Source organism: Humulus lupulus, chromosome X, assembly GCF_963169125.1.
Source record: "Humulus lupulus chromosome X, drHumLupu1.1, whole genome shotgun sequence".
Taxonomy (NCBI): Eukaryota; Viridiplantae; Streptophyta; class Magnoliopsida; order Rosales; family Cannabaceae; genus Humulus; species Humulus lupulus.
The window spans coordinates 52,995,321-53,013,536 of NC_084802.1; the positions used below are offsets into that span (position 1 = coordinate 52,995,321).

General features: G+C 33.8%; 1 pseudogene; it reads left to right on the plus strand.

The window, feature by feature from the left end:
- The first annotated feature begins 7,737 nt into the window (after positions 1-7,737).
- LOC133804816 (ABC transporter C family member 3-like) lies at positions 7,738-17,649 on the plus strand (annotated as a pseudogene).
- The last annotated feature ends 567 nt before the right edge of the window (positions 17,650-18,216 follow it).

Here is an 18,216-nt window from a genome sequence, read left to right on the forward strand (position 1 = left end):
CTTCATTCTTATTTGTAATTGTACAATTAGCCATTTTGAAACACATAATATATATCATATATATGTGTAAGCATGGGAGTTTGCGCACTTTGTAATCTTGCTTTAACACCACCATTATTTTTTATTATTGTCCTAATAAGTTACCATTTCTAGTATAGCTACTAAAGATGACTACTTTTAATACAAATATTCTAATGGAACTTTCTTATGAATTAATCTTTCATTTCATTTCATGAACCAGAAATTGCATCTATTTATTGGTTTATACTTGTGTCATTGATGCATCATTCTTGATTATATTCCATGCATTATAAAGATGAATCATGTAATTATAGAACAAAGTCTTCTCTTTTTTCAATGCCCATACCTTAATATGACTTTCTTGCTTTTGATATATGGTAAATTTAATTTTTTATTATGCATATTTGTGTACTTATAGTTATAGGAGCAATGGTGAGACCTACTTTAACTTTCACTCTCCAATTTTATTTCATGGTTATATTATTATGCCTCATTCTGGCTACTTCAAGTAGTGTAGTATATTTTTTGTCTCTTGTAGTGTTAAGATTTTTTTGGCTTCATATTGATTCAATATAACTTTAAAGTCTTATATAAAATATATTATCTCCAATTCATGAGCTTCATTATTATTAGACTAATCAAAAAATTCGAAGTCTTTTATTATATAGCTTGGTCTAATCAAAGGCATAATGGATTTGATTTTTAGTAGCTTGAAATGATTGTATTTGATGATACAGATATTTTGATGATGTCTTTTAGTTTGCTAATGTGACTATTTGAGTGAGCTCCATGGTGATTGCAACATATTTTTAGTAGCGAATAAAATCAAATGAGGCATGTTCCAAATGTTTGGAATTACTTGTTTATAATTAGGCACCATCTAGAATTTTGTCGCAACAATAATAGTAATACAAAATTAATAATCATTAATTGCAAAGCATTTTGCTATATTGTATCTTTGATGTTGAACTAACAAGCGACAAAAATATGATGGTTGAAAATATACAGGAGGCTATTAGACAAAATAATGTGTAAGACTTGGCACCTGATCATGCTATACAAAATATTTTGACTATGTGTACAATGACTCTTTATGAAATAACATGTTGAATGCATTTTATAATTTAACGTATTTTTGTTTGTCTAATTATATGACATATTGAAACTTTTTTTTAACCTTTTGACCACATATATTTATTAGACATTATTTAACTTTGTTTATTTCCTTTGTTTGGAAAGCATCAGTATTTTTGTATTATAATTGTTCTCCACTGACATTGATGCTTGCTTCGGCGATTTAACGATCGCTCTATCAGTTTGCTTGGATTCCTACTACCTTTCTATAATTGTGAGTATGAAATATCTCTGTATTTCTCTTTCCAAACACTTGTTAGTCTAACATAGCCATAACCATACTTTTATTTTTGAGTTCCTTATTTCAGCTTTCCCCTTCAGATTTAGTAATTTTATGCCCTGAAATTTGTCAGTATGATATCCACATATATACGTCAGTATGAGAATTATATACCTTGTTCGTGCCTATTTTGGTTAATTGTTTTGTCCTTATCTTTGTTCTGCCCTTTTCTTTTCTGTTGTTTCTTTTAGAGATACTGACTGGAACAGTAAAATTGAGAATGCAAGGACCATGTAGTGGCCGTCCAAACTTCTTAGTCACCCAGATGAATTATTTTATAATTTACTAGCTAGAATCAGATCGAACTGCAAATAAAGTTAACTGATGAACTATCAAGATCGATTTGGTTGAGGCTCTCTATGCATCATGGTATAGGTATTTATATTAGTTTTTGAAGAAAAAACTATATATGTTATTCTAAGTAATGGCCTACATATATAGCATAAAACAATAAAAGATTATGTATAGTTATAGAGCTGTCCCTTGACTACTTATTTTTTTTTCAAGAGAAATATAGTTATTTTCCTCATCTTGCTATATAGTTGTAAAAATTATATTATCTCATTTATCATATATATATATAGAAAAAAAATAGTTGAAAATGATCAACGAGAAAGATACACATAATGATAGTGTTATATTATGCTTCAGTAAATGAGAATTATATACCTTGTTCGTGCCTATTTTGGTCATGTAGAGAATGGTGAATAGAATTGTGTATTTTATTCATGTGAATGTCATATATTTATACAACCTAGGAGAAACTAAAATAGGAAAGTATGAGAGAAAATAGGAAACGAAATAATTACAATTGACCCTATCTTCTAGCTAATTTACAGCTAATTATTCTAACACTCCCCCTCAAGCTGGAGCATAGATGTTAATCATGCCCAGCTTGTTACAAAGATAATCAACCCGCACCCCATTCAAAGCCTTCGTAAAAATGTCTCCTAATTGTTCTCCAGTTTTCACATATCCTGTAGAGATCAAGCCTTGTTGAATTTTCTCACGAACAAAATGACAATCAATCTCAATGTGCTTAATTCGCTCATGAAACACAGGATTTGAGGCAATATGAAGAGCAGCTTGATTATCACACCATAATTTTGCTGGCACTGAAATCTGAAATCCTACTTCAGTCAAAAGCTGATATATCCACATTATCTCACACACAGATTGTGCCATAGCCCTATATTCTGATTCAGCACTGGATCTGGACACAACATTTTGTTTCTTACTCTTCCAAGAGACCAAATTACCTCCAACAAAGATACAATAACCTGAAGTGGATCGTCTATCCACCTTGGAACTAGCCCAATCTGCATCTGAGAAACACTCCATCTGGGTGTGCCCATGATCCTTGTAAACAATACCTCTTCTGGGTGCTCCTTTCAACTAACACAAAATTTTCTCTAAGGCTGCCCAATGATGAATTGTTGGAGATGACATAAACTAACTGACAACACTAACTGAGAATGCAATATCTGGATGAGTCACAGTAAGATAATTCAGGTTTCCAACTAATCTGCGATATTTCTCAGGATCTTCAAATGGTTCCCCATCACGTGTCAGATGCACAACTGGATTCATTGGAGCACTATAAGGTTTTGCTCCCAATTTTCCTGTCTCAGTTAACAAATCAAGTACATACTTCCTTTGAGACAGAAAAATACCTTGTTTACTCCGAGTGACTTTAACTCCCAAGAAATACTTGAGCACCCCCAAATCCTTTGTGTGAAACTGGGTATGAAGGAATGATTTAAGGGAAGAGATGTCTTTAGTATCATTTCCAGTAATAACGATGTCATCCACATACACAACTAACAAAATGATACCAGCAGTTGATCTTTTATAGAACACAGAATGATCTGACTTACTTTTCAACAAACCAAATTTCTCAACAGCCTGACTAAATTTACCAAACCAAGCACGATGACTCTGTTTCAAACCATATAAAGACTTGCGAAGACGACAAACTCGGCCTAACTCCCCCTGAGCAACAAACCCAGGAGGTTGCTCCATATATACTTCTTCCTCAAGATCTCCATGAAGAAAAGCATTTTTAATATCAAGCTGATGCAAAGGCCAATGATGAGTAGCTGCCATGGAAATGAACAGTCGAACAGATGTGAGTTTAGCAACAGGAGAAAAAGTATCACAATAGTCCACTCCATAAGTTTGAGCATAACCCTTGGCAACAAGACGGGCCTTTAAGCGAGCAATTGTTCCATCCGGATTGACTTTAATCGTAAACACCCATTTGCACCCTATGGCCCGTTTTCCTGAAGGCAAATTAACCAAGTCCCAAGTACCATTTGCAACTAAAGCATTCATCTCTTCTATCATTGCAGCAAGCCAGCCAGAATGAGACATTGCTTCACGAACAGTTTTAGGAATAGTGATAGAATCAAGAAAAGCAATAAAAGAGCAAGAAGAAGAGGAGAGATGATTATAAGAAACAAAAGAAGAAATAGGGGATGTACATTGGCGTTTACCTTTACGTAGTGCAATGGGAAGATCATCTTTGAGTTCTGGATCTGATGACGAAGATGCAGGTGCAGGACATGAAACGGGAGGTGGAGGAGGTGGACGCCTGGTGTACACTATAGGAGACTTAGGAAGTGGTGGAGGTGGTGGAGGTGTAGGCATTGCGGGAGCTATGACCGAGGCAGGTGAAGGAACAAGAGACTCGTCAGAACATGTATCAGGCGCAGAGGATGTGACAGAATATACCAACAAATCACCTTCCTCCCCCTGATGAGTAGGAGTAGGTGAAGATGAAAAATAAGGTATATTTTCCACAAAAGTAACATCAATAGAAACAAGATATTTGTTGAGATCAGGACAATAACACCTATACCCTTTCTGAAGATGAGAATAACCAAGAAAGACACACTTTAATGACTTAGGGTCTAATTTGGTGACATGTGGACTGACATCGCGAGCAAAACAAACACTGCCAAATACCCGAGGAGCAACTGGAAACAATGACTTACTGGGAAAAAGAATTTTAAATGGGATCTCACCATTAAGTACAGAGGATGGCATGCGATTAATAAGAAAGCATGCTGTGGAAACTGCATCGGCCCAAAAAGGTTTAGGAACTTTCATTTGAAACAAGAGGGCACGTGCAGTTTCAAGAAGATGTCTGTTTTTACGTTCTGCTACACCATTTTGAGGTGCAGTATCAACACAAGAAGTTTCATGAAGCATGCCATTAGAGGTCATGTAAGATTGAAATTGAGCAAATGTGTACTCTTTGGCATTATCACTTCGCAAAGTACGAACAGACACATTAAATTGATTTTGAATCTCAGCACAAAAAGTACAAAATATAGAAAACAACTCAAAACGATTTTTCATTAAATATAATCAAGTTACACGAGAATAATCATCCACAAAAGTAACAAAATACCTGAATCCAGGTTGAGACAAAATAGGAGAAGGACCCCAAACATCAGAATGAACTAACTCAAAAGGAACACTAGCACGTTTATTGACTCGAGGACTCAAACTAACACGATGATGTTTGGCAAACTGACATGACTCACAATCTAATGAAGACACCTTACTGTACTAGGGACAGAGTTTCTTGAGCAGAGGAAGGGATGGATGGCCCAAACGAAAATGAGCCTCAAAAGCGGAAGCAACACTCGGACAAGCAATAGAGGCTGGTGGAAGTGGATCAAGAACATACAGGCTGCCAGATTCATGTACTTTACCAATAATCTTCTTCATCATAAGATCCTGAAACAAATAATGATCAGGAAAGAATGAGATTGAGTAGTTTAGATTACGAGTGAGTTGACTAACAGAAAGCAAATTAAAGGACAAATTAGGTAAATGCAAGACTGATGACAAAGTGAGCAAAGGTGTGGGAGCAACAGTGCCAGATCCAAGAACAGAAGATGGTGATCCATCAGCTAAGGTAATAGTAGAAGTGGGACTATGAGACTGAAAAGTGGAAAAGAGACTGGAATTACCTATCATATGATCTGTGGCACCAGAATCAATGACCCATTTTGAGGATGTGGAAAGAAGGCATGCATTAGAGTTACCTGAATCAGCTATCGTAGTGACAGAAGGAGATGAAGACTTAAGTGATTTCTGATACCTCGAGAACTTGGCAAATTCATCAGCAGAAATAAGGAGCGATTTGTCAGATGCATCACTAGTGCTTGCAATATTAACAGAGTGTTTTTGCTGATTTTTGAACTGTAACTTCCTACACTCAAACTTGGTGTGGCCTGGTTTCTTACAATAGTTGCACATGATGCTCCCGGAATCTAGTGTTCGATTATCAGGTCCTTGTGAATTACCTCATTTGTATCCACTTGGAGTAGAGTTTTTTCATGGTGCAGAATTGTTACGACTCACCAAGGCGCTATTAAGAGGAGTTGAAGAGGTAGTTTCTGTGCGAAGAACACGAGTAAACACATCTTGTAAAGAGGAGACATCAGAACCAGAGAGAACTTGTGACTTTGCAGAGCCAAATTCAGATGAGAGTCCTGCAAGAAAACTCATAATAGCCATCTGCTCTCGTTGGTGCTGTTGAACCTTCACATCAGGACTAAATGGCAATAACACAATAAGCTCTTCATATGTTTTTTTAAATGCCATAAAGTAACTCATAAGAGACTGATCTTGTTTCTCCGCACGATAAAAGGCTTTGCAAACATCATATATGCGAGATATGTTGTCTTTGCCAGAATACAAAAACTCCAAGTAATCCATTAGTTCTTTAACCAATTCACAATGATTAATCAAACTAATTACCTCATTATCGATAGAATTTCGAATTTGAAGGAACAAGCGAGCATCCTCACGGAGCCATATTTTTCTTGAATCGTCTTTTTCTTTGGGAGGATCGTCAGTCAAGTGATCATCTTTGTCAATACTCCTCAGATACAGTCGAATCGTCTTACTCCATTCCAAATAATTCAAACCAATCAATTTATGGTCCGTGATTTTGGACATCACGGGAACCACATCAGAAACAACCACTGATTTCGAATATGATTTTATCTCTGCCATAATCTTGAAAGCAAAAACAATTGAAAGAGAAAAGGAAGAAAGCGAACACCAAAGAATGAACACCCAAACACGAAGAAGGCAAAAGTATCAAACCACAAAATGAGAAGAACCGCCGGAGACCGATGCAAGGAGGACAGGGAAGGGCCGAGAGCGTGACGGACGTTGACCGTCACCGGAAAAGAGGCCAGACGCGCCCTCACGCGCGGTGAATCTGGCTGCCGGACTTCGTGGTTTTGCAGATCGGCGTCTGGGCAATCTGTCTATGTGGGCGGTGAGAATAAACTCGCACTCCAACTAGGGTTTTCGAAAAAGGAACCCTAAACTCAAACCCTAATCTCTTTTTTTTTATGAACCCTAATTTCGAATTTCGAATCACAATTCTAAGTATTGCTCTGATACCATGTAGAGAATGGTGAATAGAATTGTGTATTTTATTCATGTGAATGTCATATATTTATACAACTTAGAAAAAACTAAACTAGGAAAGTATGAGAGAAAATAGGAAGCGAAATAATTACAATTGACCTTATCTTCTAGCTAATTTACAGCTAATTATTCTAATAGGTCAATTGTTTTGTCCTTGTCTTTGTTCTGCCCTTTGCTTTTCTGTTGTTTCTTTTAGAGATACTGACTGGAACAGTAAAATTGAGAATGCAAGGACCGTGTAGTATTAACTGTCATTAATCAAGAAGATAGACAGACATATATATATAAAGATGCAAACAGCAGAAAGAAAGTGCTTTATTTGCAAATATAAGTTGGCCACTTCTCTGCTGCGGCCGCCAGTTTTTGGGGTACAGTATAATTAGTATATGCATCTTCAATTTCTTTTCCTTCTAAGTTGACTTCTCAGGAAAATGAAATGGATATTCATAGTATAGCCATGAAGAACCTTTTGCACTTGTTCTTTGATCAAAAAGCTTGGCCCAACCAGACCCCAGCATAATATATAGTTTATACTCTATCTCTCTTTCTCTGTGTGTGTGTTAGTGTGTTTATTTGTCTAAGCTCACTCAGTTCGTTCCTTGTGACTTCTTTTCTTGCCCTTGGCTTGGCTTGATCTGCAATAGAAAAAGGTGTGTCAAAGACATGATGCAGCACTAAAGGAGAACAATAATTCACTGTTTCTATTTCTCCTATTGTGTTTGCGTCAAAAAGAGTGGACAATTTTCAAGAAGAGTTCAATCTCTCCTAGGCTAGGACATATTTTAAGAATATTATTTTTCACCACTTATATATAGTTTCGAATTATTTCTTAATAGGCTCTGCTAGCTTCTAATTCAATACATACACTCTCTTCCTTGTCTTGTTCCTTTCTCAAATCAATAAAATGGAAAAAGTTCTCATCTTGAGCTTTAGACACGCAGAACTCTCGCATAAGATAGAAGAGAACAGTTTGTTTGGTAAAGAGATGGACAGGGAAAAGTTTGAGAGGGTTTTAGAAGCATGTTCCTTGAAGAAGGACCTGGAAATCCTTTCATTTGGTGATCAGACAGTCATTGGGGAGAGAGGAATTAATTTGAGCAGTGGACAAAAGCAGAGAATACAAATTGCACGTGCCTTATATCAAGATGTTGATATCTATCTGTTTGATGATCCTTTCAGTGCTGTGGATGCTCACACAGGTTCTCATCTCTTCAGGGTAATCAATTTATGTTAAAAATAATAATTACGTTGAATGAATAAGCAAAAGAGAAAATACCTTCTATGCATTTAAGATAATTCTTTTCTATTATTCTGAACCATCTATTTTTTTTTTCTTGATAACAGGAATGCATACTAGGCCTCTTGAGTTTAAAAACAATTTTTTATGTCACTCATCAAATTGAATTCTTACCCACGGCTGATCTTATACTGGTAAGTGAATTGTATGCATTTCTTTGTGATATCATATCATCATAGAAAATTCATTGCTCTCTAATTTGTTTAAAATCAGCCAGTGCAAGTGGGCTAATGAAGAAAGAAGAAGCAAAAAGCGGGGAACCAAAAAGGCAGCTTGTTCAAGAAGAAGAAAGAGAGAAGGGAAGAGTGTGCTTTTCAGTCTATTGGAAATACTTTACTACAGCATATGGAGGAGCTCTTGTGCCTCCTATACTACTTGCACAAGTTTTATTTCATGGCCGTCAAATCAGAAGCAACTACTAGATGGCATTGGCTAGTCCTGTTTTAGAAGATGAAAAGCCTCTTGTGAGCACCACGCTTATAGTCGTGTATGTTATTTTGGCCATTGAAAGTTCTTTTTGTGTCCTTGTGAGATCTATGCTTCTAGTCACAGCCTCTCATAAGACAGCTACTTTACTATTTAATAAAATGCATGAATGCCTTTTTTGCTCCTATGTTGTTCTTTGATGCTACTCCCAGTGGAAGAATTTTGAACAGAGTAAGTGCATAGGTTTTATTTTAAGGAGTATTTGTTTCTCTATTTATATTGTTTTCCTCTATCTTAGATTACTGTAGTGCTTAAAAATCTTTGTTCATTGTTTTTTCTTTCTTGTTCAGGTTTCTACAGACCAAAGTGCAGTGGATCTTAAGATTTCGAAGCAAGTTTCTGCATTCGCTTTCTCTACGATCCATCTTATTGGAATTATTGCTGTAATGTGCCAAGTTTCATGGCAGGTTACAATATTTTTTGTCCCTATCATTGCAGCCTGCATCTGGTATGAGGTATACTTAACCTTCTTAGTTTACCATCTTGTGTATTTCTTGAATACTTCACAATGTCTTTTTAGTTTTTTATTTTATCTTTGACTTTGCAAAATATGAGTATCTAACTTCTATTTAAATGTGATAGAGAAGTTCTAAGTAGCTTATAATTATGCAGCAATACTACATACCTACATCGAGAGAATCAGCACGATTACTTGGAGTTTGCAAGGCTTCACTGATTCAACATTTTGCAGAAACAATTTCTGGGTTGACAACCATAAGGAGTTTCAATCAAGAGTCAAGGTTCCAGGAGACAAACATGAAATTGATGGATGGATATTCCCGGCCTAATTTCAGTATCGCTGGTGCAATGGAATGGCTATGCTTTTGCTTAGATATTTTGTCTGCTGTTACTTTTGCTTTCTCTTTGGTTATACTGATATCTGTTCCCAAGGGAGCTATTGATCCAGGCAAGTATTTTTATATGGATACAAGTCAAGTTTTTCAATCCTGTTTCCATTGGTAAGTGTAAAAAACTGAGTTTATCCCTTTTCCTATTTGTGTTATTAAAGGAATTGCAGGGTTAGCTGTCATGTATGGACTTACTCTGAATACATTACAAACATGGGTTATATGGGATCGTTGTCAAATGGAGAACAAAATAATATCAGTTGAGAGAGTAATTCAATACACTAGCATCCAAAGTGAGCCTTCTCTTGTAATAGAATCAAATAGGCCAGATCCTTCATGGCCTTCACAAGGAGAAGTCAATATTTGTGATCTACAAGTATATCCTAGTATTCTGCTTTTTACTTCAACAAAACTTTCCTTCAACTTCTAGAGAGGTTCATTTGTATGATTTTAACATTTTGTTAATCTTGATGGGCGTACTGTAGGTTTGGTATTCCCCCCACATGCCACTTGTATTGCGAGGTCTAACATGCACTTTTCATGGAGGACTCAAAACCGGCATCGTAGGAAGAACAGGCAGTGGAAAATCAACTCTCATACAGATACTTTTTCGAATTGTTGATCCGGCTGCTAGTCAAATTGTAATTGATGGCATCAACATATCTTCCATTGGACTGCATGACTTGAGGTCAAAGCTTAGCATTATCCCTCAGGATCCAACCATGTTTGAAGGGACTGTAAGAAGCAACTTAGATCCACTTGAAGAGTACACTAATGAAAAATATGGGAGGTGGGCATTTTTTTTTTGGTCACTTCATTATAATCTGAAACTTCCTGTTGTTACATTATGTTTAATGTCTCTGGTACATGTTTTAGGCTCTAGATAAGTGCCAACTTGGAGATGAGGTGAGGAAAAGGGAAGGAATACCTTTAAATCGAAGCACTCCTTTAGTTGCACAACTTGAATCAAAGCACTTGCCATAAAGGATATTGGTGGAACTTTGGTAATGGAGAGGTGAAGATGTGCCACAACTTGCAAAGCTGTGTTTGTACATGAATCTATTGATCATAACAGAAGAAAGGTATCTAATTTCTATTTTTGTTAGAACCATTGTTGATATATTTGATGTTGAATGTAGATTGTATGAAAGACAATTTCTTATGGTCGATATGCGATGTGTAAACTTGCAAAAGGAAAATGATTCACTGCTTTGGATATCTAAAAGAAATGTGATGTTGTTTTGACAAGTTTTATTATTCTTTGAGAGGCTCATAAAAAAGATATTGATGTTGAAAATTTTAATTTCAACTCACCAATGAGTTCTTGCATTACTCCATGTCTGGACTTGGGCAAGTACTGTCCTATACTTGATAAAAGAAAATTAAACATAGAATAATTTGAAAGTAAAGTCGCTTAGGCTTGGAGAAGACCAATCAATGAAACATGCCTAGACAAAATGATTTCTTTAAATATAATCTTTTTATTTATTTATTTATTTTGATTACCTATTGGATTTTTGGAAGGATCCTTTGATATGTTCTGAGTTGTATCTCAATTTCACCTAAATTATTATACTTATCTTTACTGTGTAGAAACTTTTATGACCCCTTTTCAAATTAATAAGATTTTTGAAGTCTTTTTCTTTGTATTTACAAAGTAAGCATCTATTGGTATCAACAAGTGGAGGAATATCAACTTCTTGTAGTACACCAGATTTTTGAGATTCAAATGGAATTTGGACTCTTCAAGCGAGAGTCTCACATTTGATTTATGAAGTTAATGATCAAGCATATATGAAAGTATACATGTGTTGGTTAAAAGTGAGAAGCTTGTCCATTCATTGCCATGCCTCTCTTTAATATCTTATATATATATATATATATTGGAATGCTTACAATATATATTTTTTGAGTTTTATGTCAAGTTTTAATTGTTTCATTAGGAAATATAGTTGGATGTATTTTGTAGCTCTCATTTTAATTATGTTTAATGTTGCAAAGTCAGCTTCTTATGACTCACCATCACTAGAAGCCACAGGTAACGAAGTTTGGGGATTTTACTCACATCAAGAATGACCCAATATTCGACCCCTTATTAATATTTGTTCTTCTTTGCAAAAATATTTATGTCCCTTAATCTTATTGTTGTTTTTCCATTTTAAAACTTCATTAACTAGCTGAAACAATTTTTCTATGTTTTTCTGGAAACAATCAGTAAATGACATGTTTTTTACAGCCTCATTTCAACAAGCCATGTGTTGAGGTAGTCCAACTTAAGAATGCTTATGATTTCTTGTATGGCCAAGACAAAAGAGGTCCTCATAGTGGAAAATAACAATGACAATATTGTTTATGAAACCATGAAGGGCAGTGGACTTATTGCACAATATAAGGTCAGCAATTTATGCTTTGCAAGTGAAATCTTAATTCATTGAAAGTGTGCCGTTGATAACACTTTGCAGATTGTTTTGATAATTTCTATATTCCTAATGAGTAAATGTCATCACAACAAGGAAAAGGGGCTTTTACTTCGGTTTTTAAGCTTGATTTACTTCGGTTTTTGCTAAAATTCGCAACCGCAGTAGTTCGGAGTGAAGTAAAAATTAATTAAAAACCGAAGTAGAATCCCCACTTTCTACTTCAGTTTTTACATAATAACCGAAACCGAAGTAGAAAGTGAATATACGCGACCATCCTGGGCACTTTCTACTTCGGTTTTTAGGTAAAAACCGAAGTAAAAGAGCCACTTTCCACTTCGGTTTTTACTAAGAACCGAAGTAGAAAGGGGATATTCTACTTCGGTTCTTAGGTAAAACCGAAGTGGAAAGTAGCCATTTTACTTCGGTTTTACCTAAAAACCGAAGTAGAAAGTGCCCGCCTTTTTATTTAATATATATTTCTGATTATTTTTAAATGAACGATTTCTATTTATATATATATATATTTTGGCCTAATTTTATTTAAATGGTCTAATTAATATATATATTTTTTGGCCTAATTCTTTTTCAACGATTTAATTATATGAATTTACAATTATATATATTTTTACAATTGAAATTGGTTAAGAATTTTTTTTGAATGAAAATATGATAACTTTTATTAATTAAAAATGTTATACATAAGCATATAAAACACAAGTACTAAGTAAGATAACTAGCCTTAACATTAATACATTTACAAAAAACTAAACTTACAACTAAACGAACTTATAAACAAAATAGGCTTACTGATAAATGTATGCCATCAATTGACCTAACCATTCATGTTGGATTGGCAAGAGGTCTGCAATCTCACAATATTGCGTCTTCCCACCAAACTGTAAAATTAATAAATATAAATTAATTTTATAGATTATCGATACCAAAATAAGTTATAAAAAATGAACTTACTTTTTCTTTTAGGGTTTCTATTGCATTTGATGCCCGTACAAGATCTCTTGACTTTGTGTGAAATCTTTTTCTTCCAACAATGTAAGCATGGTGCTTTATTACATGAACACTTGGTCCAAATGATATGCATTTTAAGTCTGTCGACACTCCATGGTTTTTTTCTCCCAACCTTGCTAGAATAGTATTTTTCAACCATCGACTAAATGTTTTATTATGCTCATCTATAATCCATTTCTGTTTATTTTTAACCTTGTTGGGAATCATTGATTGTAATAACTTCATGTGCTCACTGCAAATACAAAGTACAACATATTAAAATTTCAATTATACATAAAAATGAGCATAATGTTTATTAAATTTATAACTTACGTTATATATGGTTGAACCTCGGGATTGTTTTCCAACACAACTAAATGAGCTTGATCTAATTCTGCACGAGATATGGTCACTACTATTCCTTTCCCTCGTAATCCTCTATCAACTCCATCCGAGTTATTCCGTCGTTTGCTAATTCTGATTGTGTCGATTCCAACCATGTACTCTGAACAAAATTCCACAACTTCTTCTGCTAAATAACACTCAACCATACAAGCTTCAGGGCGATGGTGATTACGTACATATCCTTTCAACACCTTCATATTCCTTTCAAATGGATACATCCATCTCGCCCAAACTGGCCCACACAACTTCGCTTCTCTTACTAAATGGACCATCAAATGTATCATGATGTCAAAAAAAGATGGTGGAAAATATTTTTCAAGCTTGCATAAAGTTTCAACTATTTCATCATGCAATGCATTCAACTTCTTCATTTCCAATTCTTTTCCGCATAGTTGATTAAAGAAGATGCACACACTATCTCAAACTCTTTTTGGTAAAACTGACCGAATGGAAATTGGAAGTAATTGTTGCATTAATATATGACAATCATGTGATTTCATTCCAATTAACTTCAAATCTTCCATAGACACCAAGTTTCGAACATTCGATAAGTAACCATCAGGCACTTTCATCCCTGCCAATGATTGACATACGGCTTGCTTCTCTTCTTTAGACAATGTAAAACAAGCAGGAGGCAAATATGTGCGAGCCCTTTTTCTTCAGGTGCCAAGCGGTGTCTTATACCCATCTCAACAAGATCTAAACGACTAGACAAACCATCTTTGGTTTTACCTGGGATATCAAGTAATATACCGATTATACTTTTACATACATTTTTTTCTATGTGCGTGACATCCAAGCAATGTCTAACGAATAAATCTTTCCAGTAAGGAAGTAGAAAGAAAATTGATTTTCTTTGAAAACATCCATTGACTTTTTTGTTTTTATTCTTCTTCCCATACCTAAAGTCAACTTTTTCTACTTTCTTAAGAATTTGCTCACCTGACAATGGCAAAGGAGCAAGGTCTCATTCCACAGTACCGTCAAATGCTTTTTCTTTATTTCTGTCAGGATGACTTAAATGCAAATATCGTCTATGACCCATATAACACATTTTGCGTCCATTTGACAAGCGACGGGCCCTTGTGTTGGTGCAACAAATTGGACAAGCTTGGTAACCTTTTGTGCTTAAACCTGATAGGTTACCATATGCTAGAAAATCATTAATAGTCCATAACAACACCGCTTTCAAATTAAAAATTTCTTTTTTAAAACCATCATATGCCTCAACACCATTTTCATACAACTCTTTCAAATCATCAATTAATGGTGCCAAATAAACATCGATATCATGTCCTAGTTGTTTTGGGCCTGAAATCATTAATGAAAGCATCATGAACTTCCTTTTCATCACCAACCAAGGAGGAAGATTGTACATAACCAGGAAGACAGGCCATGAACTATGCCGACTACTAAGAGATCTATGCGGGTTTACTCCATCAGCAGCTAAACCGAGACGAAGATGTCTTGGTTCATTTTTGAATTCTGGATTGATATAATCTACCTTCTTCCAGGCCTGTGAATCTGCAGGATGCCGGAGTTTACCATCTTTCACTCGTCCAATCTTGTGCCATATTAAGTTCTTAGAGTGTTCTGCACTTCGATGTAATCGATTCAGCCGTGAAATCAAAGGTAAGTACCATAGCACTTTCTGAGGAACAAGTTTCCTAATCTTCTTACTTTTGTTAGGTTTGTACCGTGATAAACCACATTCTAGGCAAGCGTCCATGTCTGCATACTCCTTACGATATAAAATACAATCATTCGGACATGCATGAATCTTCTCATACTTCAATCCTATCAAACTTAATGTTTTCTTTACTTCATATGTAGACTCCGGAAAACAATTTTCTAGTGGCAAAATCTCCTTGAAAGTAGCTAAAAATTGACTGAAACACTTATCACTAACTCCATTTTCTGCTTTTATGTTATACAATTTAACCATTGTGGGCAATCTTAGTTTATTGCAACCACTGAACAATTGTCTGTCTGCATCTCTAACCATACTATCAAATTTTTCTGGATTATGAAAAAACTCTTCTTGTGCTTCATCAAGCAATTCTATAGGATGATCATCAAAATCATTACTCTCAAAATCATCTACACCTCGCCTACCTAATGGATATGGGTCATCATTTAATAATTCTCCATGCCAATACCATTTTCTATAACTCATATCAAATCCCCGACAAAATACATGATCCTTTATCATGGTAATATTTCCTTTTACTCCATTACCACAATCAATACAAGGACAACAAATTTTTTGTGGATCACTACAATTCTTTAGGAAAAACTCTAAAAATTTGTTGAATCCATCTTGAAATTGTGATGTTTCTCTCCTCTCAAGCATCCATGATTTATCCATACTAATAACAATATTAAATTCCTAATAAGTTAGAAAAAAACTTATATTAGGTTCTAGTCTTATAAATTTTTTAAAAAATTCGACAGAGTATCCTCTGTTTCTATAGCATACCGTAATTTCATAATTACCTATAAAATCAATACAAACAAACACAATGATCAAGCATAGATGAATCCATCATTATTAGGTTCTAGTCTTATAAATTTTTTAAAAAATTCGGCAGAGTATCCTCTGTTTCTATAGCATACCGTAATTTCATAATTACTTATAAAACCAATTAAAACAAACACAATAATCAAGCATAGATGAATCCATCATTATTAGGTTATAGTCTTATAAAATTTTTAAAAAATTCGGTAGTCCTCTGTTTCTATAGCATACCACAATTTCAAAATTTCCTATAACAACAACACAAACAAACACAATAATCAAGCATAAATCAATCCATCCTTATATCACCACAGCACGCAAATTTCCCAGAGCCTACTTCACTAATTTTCAAACATAACTTTCACTAAATCTAATATGCATGATTACATTAGCATTATCTTTATACATAAATCTTGTAGTAATATAAATAAAATAATAACTAACCTTCAATATTACTCTTCAATGCACCTGAAATGAACAACAAAGTTCACCACTCAATCAACAACCCTACTAAAACATTACATAATTAGTAAATTACATAATTAATTATCAAACCAATAAATAAAAAAAATCAAACTAGTTAATGAAACTAATGAACAACACTTTGATCATCTTCAAGCTATTTATTTTTTTTCAAATATTTAAAAAACAAATTTATCTATTGTCACAATTTCTAAAATTCACTAATATACATATATATATTTATAATAAACCTACTTTTTATCACATTATTTAACCTAACAAAATAAACAAATAATTATAAAAGTTAACAAAATATTAATTATATTAATTATAAAATTCGGAATAATAAAAAATATAAAAAAACATAGAAAAATAAAAAATTATCATCAAAACCATATTTGAGTAATCTATACCTATTTTGAAGCTCAAAATCCCCTTGCAATGACAAAACTCCTGTCAAAATCCGGCAAGAAACACCAAGAAACAATGGAGAAAATACCCACGGCCAAATGCTTTTTTTTCTCTAAAAAACAAAAAAAAAAAAAGATTTTTGGACTATATTTCGGTTTATAGTGTAGAAATGTAGCAAGAAATAAAGAAAAAACAAAAAAAAAAAAGTGTGGAGAATGAAAATGGGTGTTGGCTCACGGTTGTTAATGGAGGTTTTTGGGGGTTTTTTGCATAGAGGAAAGAGAAGGGCTTGAGGGAGATGACCGTTTGGGTGATGAAAATGGGTTATAAAACCCTTTTACTTTGGTTTTTAGGTAAAAACCGAAGTAAAAGGTGCACAAGAGAATAATGGTTGTGCACATTTCACTTCGGTTTTTAGGTAAAAACCGAAGTGAAATGTGCACAAGGGCCGCGTTTGGCTTGACCATTTTTTTGCATTTTTATTATCTCTAAACATAAGTCACGGGCTTGTGCAACCAAACACGGCCCTCTTCACTATGAATTTTTCACTTCGTTTTTTTAAAAAAGCAAAGTAGTATGTAATTTTTTTTAGGGCGCCATTTTCAAAAGCGAAATAAAAGAGTTTGAAAGGGTTTTTACTTCGGTTTTTTTGTATTCTCACTATAAAAACCAAAGTAAAAGCCTATATTTCTAGTAGTGTGTTTTGCAGGTATATTAAGATGTATTTCTTTGGAGCAATACAAAACAATTATAGTTGAAGCTTTTAGAATTAAAGAAATGTATTTTACTAACTTTGCATAGAGTATAAATTATCTTGTTATATGATTGTGTAATTATATTTGAGTAATTAATAAATATTTATTTATGTTACCTTGTTTAACATTAAGGATCATTTTTCCCTAGTTTTGTGTAAGTTGAAAATATATATAGGTTAATTTATACCACAAAAGTTAATTAAAACTTATCGAATATTCATATAATATAAAAAAGGTATTATAGTATAATAGTCTATAACACTTTTGTACAAGCAGAATTGTATTATGCCATAAAATAAATATAATAATAAAGAAAACTTATAAAAATATTATGATAATGTACAATGTTATATAATAATAATTCAAGCTTATCCAAATATTAGAATAATACAAAAAATGTGTTATTGTATCGTTTACAATAACACTAGTTTATAAGCGTAAAATTATGTTATGCAAACTATTTTCTATAATGTAGAAAGTGTGTTATTATAAAGTGATCATAACACTACTTTATAAGTACAAAAAATTGTTATATAATCTATTTATAAATAACATAATGAAATACTTATCTAACAATTAAACGAACACAACAAAAGTGTTATCATAGGCTATAACATAACACATGTCTATAACTATGGAAAATTGTTATGCAAAGTACTCAGACCTACTGTAACACTACTTTCCTTAACACATCAAAAAGTGTTATGGTATATA